Raw genomic sequence first — 3,106 nt, 5'->3', positions numbered from 1 at the left:
AAACTCCGTCTCAAAAAAAAAAAAAAAAAGAAGTACTGGATTACAGGCATGAGCCACCACACCCAGCCTCAATGCCATAGTCTTTACTGGGACATTGCAGGCCCTGTAATCTGGTCCTGGGTCCATCTCGCTGAGCTCATAGACAGCTGGCCACTTCACTGAGAAACTGCCCTCTAAGCTGCCAGACAGGGCCTTTGCACATGCATTCCTGGCTCCCTGGGATACGGTCACACTCTCCACAAGGGCAGGCTTCCGTTTTCCCCTTGCATTCACCTCTGTGTTGGCAGTGCCTATAGCAACACTGTACAACAGGCAGTCAGCATGCAGTCACTGTTGGTTGACTTACTGAATGAATAAATGCATGAATCCCCCGCAGCTCCCCTGGAGGGGTCCGAACATCATCCTCATCAGTAAAAACCTAAGCTAGTTGGAGCAGGAGGCAAAGGAGGTAAGACAAAGCTGGGAAGACCAGGCTGGGAGAATTCCAGGATGGGGCGGGGCGGGGCGGGGTTCAGGGGCTGCAGCAGGAGCTGATGTCCAGCCAAGAGCAGAATCCGGGATAGGACCGGGGCAGGGATGGGGGCTGGGGCCAGGGAAGGGACAGGGCCAGCGGCTAAGGAGGGGGCACAGTTGGCGCTGATCTCCGTTAAGAGCCTGATTCCCCTGCACCCTCTTTCCAGAGCGGTTTCACAGCAGGACCACAGGAGTCACTGTGGTCTTCACTGGAGGTTTGGAGATCTTCAGGGCCACTGAGGCAGAGCTGTAGAGCCTAGAGATGGGGGTGCTGGGTATGTCCCCACGCCTGCTTGGGGCAGCCCCGCCAGGGTGCAGGCATCTCACACTGACCCAGGGCCCTCTCTGGTAGCCCCCCCTCTAGCCCCATCTGGTCTCCCTGGGACTGTTGGGGTGACACAGCCTGTTCTCTCTCGCCCAGTGAACAATGTGCCATGCTGTATGCGCAGGGACGCTTGAGGAAGCCTCTGGACTGTGAGAACATGGCCAAAGTGAGTGAAACCCAATCCTAGCCCGCCTGGCCCCTCTTCCTGCAACTCTTTACTGCCCTCTGTTGGGAAACCTGCGTAATACATGAAGGTAAAGTCCTCACTCACTGGTGGGGGATCCGTTCCCAGGACTCCCGCTGATGCTCCAGTCCCTAATACAAAATGGCCTATATTTGCACACAACCTGTGTACAACCTCTCATGCACTTTATTTTAATTTTTAAATTTTTCGTGGGTACATAGTCGATGTATATATTTATGGGGTACATGAGATGTTTTGATACAGGCATGCAATGTGTAATAATGGGGTATCCACCCCCTCAAGCATTTACCCTTCATGTTACAACCAATCTCATTACACTTTTATTTAATTATTTATTTTGAGATGGAGCCTCACTCTGTCGCCCAGACTGGAGTGCAGTGGCGTGATCTCGGCTCACTGCAACTTCCTCCTTCTGGGTTCAAGCAATTCTCCTGCCTCAGCCTCCTGAGTAGCTGCAATTACAGGCATGTGCCACTATTCCTGCCTAATTTTTGCATTTTTAGTAAAGTTGGGGTTTCACCATGTTGGCCAGCCTCGTCTCAAACTTTGGACCTCAGGTGATCTGCCCACCTTGGCCTCCCAAAGTGCTGGGATTACAGGCATGAGCTACCATGTCCAGCCAATTACGCCCTTTTTGTTACTTTTTACTGTTTTTTTTTTTTTTTTTTGAGACTGAGTCTCACTCTGTCACCCAGGCTGGAGTGTAATGGTGCTGTCTTGGCTCACTGCAACCTCCGCCTCCCGGGTTCAAGCGTTTCTCCTGCCTCAGCCTCCCGAGTAGCTGGAATTACAGGCTCCCGCCACCATACCCAGCTAATGTTTGTATTTTTAGTAGAGACGAGGTTTCACCATGTTGGCCAGGCTGGTCTCGAACTCCTGACCTCATGATCCACCTGCCTCGACCTCCCAAAGTGCTGGGATTACAGGCATGAGCCACTGCGCCCCATGAATTTTTTTCTTTTTAATAGCGATGGTCTCTGCCATGTTGACCAGGCTTGTCTAGAACTCCTGGTCTCAAGCAGTTCCTCCCCTCAGCCTCCCAAAGTGCTGGGATTATAGGTATAAGCCCAGCCTCTTTTAGTTACTTTAAAATGTACAACTGGTCACCCTTATGTGCTGTCAAAGAGTAGGTCTTATTCATTCTTTCTAATTATTATTTTTTATTATTTTTTGAGATGGAGTTTCACTCTGTCACCCAGGCTGGAGTACAATGGTGCATTCTTGGCTCACTGCAACCTCTACCTCCTGGGTTCAAGTGATTCTCCTGCCTCAGCCTCCTAAGTAGCTGGGATTACAGGCATGTGCCACCATGCCAAGCTAATTTTTTGTGTTTAACAGAGATGGGGTTTCACCATGTTGGTCAGACTGTTCTTGAACTCTTGACCTCAGGTGATCCACCCACTTCGGCCTCCCAAAGTGCTGGGATTACAGGCGTGAGCCACCGCCCCCGGCTGTTATTATTATTTTAAGACAGAGTCTTGCTCTGTTGTCCAGGCTGGAGTGCAGTGGCGTGATCTCTGCTTACTGCAACCTCTGCCTCTGCCCAGCTAATTTTTGTATTTTTAGTAGACACAGGGTTTCACCATGTTGGCCTGGCTGGTCTCGAACTCCCAACCTCAGGTAATCCCCCGCCTTGGGCTCCCCAAGTACTGAGATTACAGGCATGAGTCACTACGCCCAGCTATCCTAATTATTTTCTCTCTACCCATTAACCATCCCCTCCTCTGCCACCCCCTCAACCTCACTGGCTGTTTTGTATTTTTAGTAGAGATAAGGTTTCACCATGTTGCCCAGGCTTGTCTTGAACTCCTGGCCTCAAGTGATCTGCCGCCTTGGCCTCCCAAAGTGGTGGGATTACAAGTGTGAGCCGCTGCACCCAGCCGGAGCACCATTGAATTTTATTTCCTACTTCTCTCTTGCTGCTTTTAGGATTCTTTTTTTATCCTTGACCTTTGGGAGTTTGATTATTACAGGCCTTGAGGTAGTCTTTGGGTTAAATCTGCTTGGTGTCTGTAACCTTCTTACATTTGAATACAAGAGCCTGCTCTAGGTTTGGGAAGTTC

The sequence above is a fragment of the Sapajus apella genome, unplaced genomic scaffold (assembly GCF_009761245.1).
Source record: "Sapajus apella isolate SASKATOON/1434 unplaced genomic scaffold, GSC_monkey_1.0 scaffold130, whole genome shotgun sequence".
NCBI classification, from domain to species: Eukaryota; Metazoa; Chordata; class Mammalia; order Primates; family Cebidae; genus Sapajus; species Sapajus apella.
Note: the sequence above shows the minus strand (reverse complement) of the source record.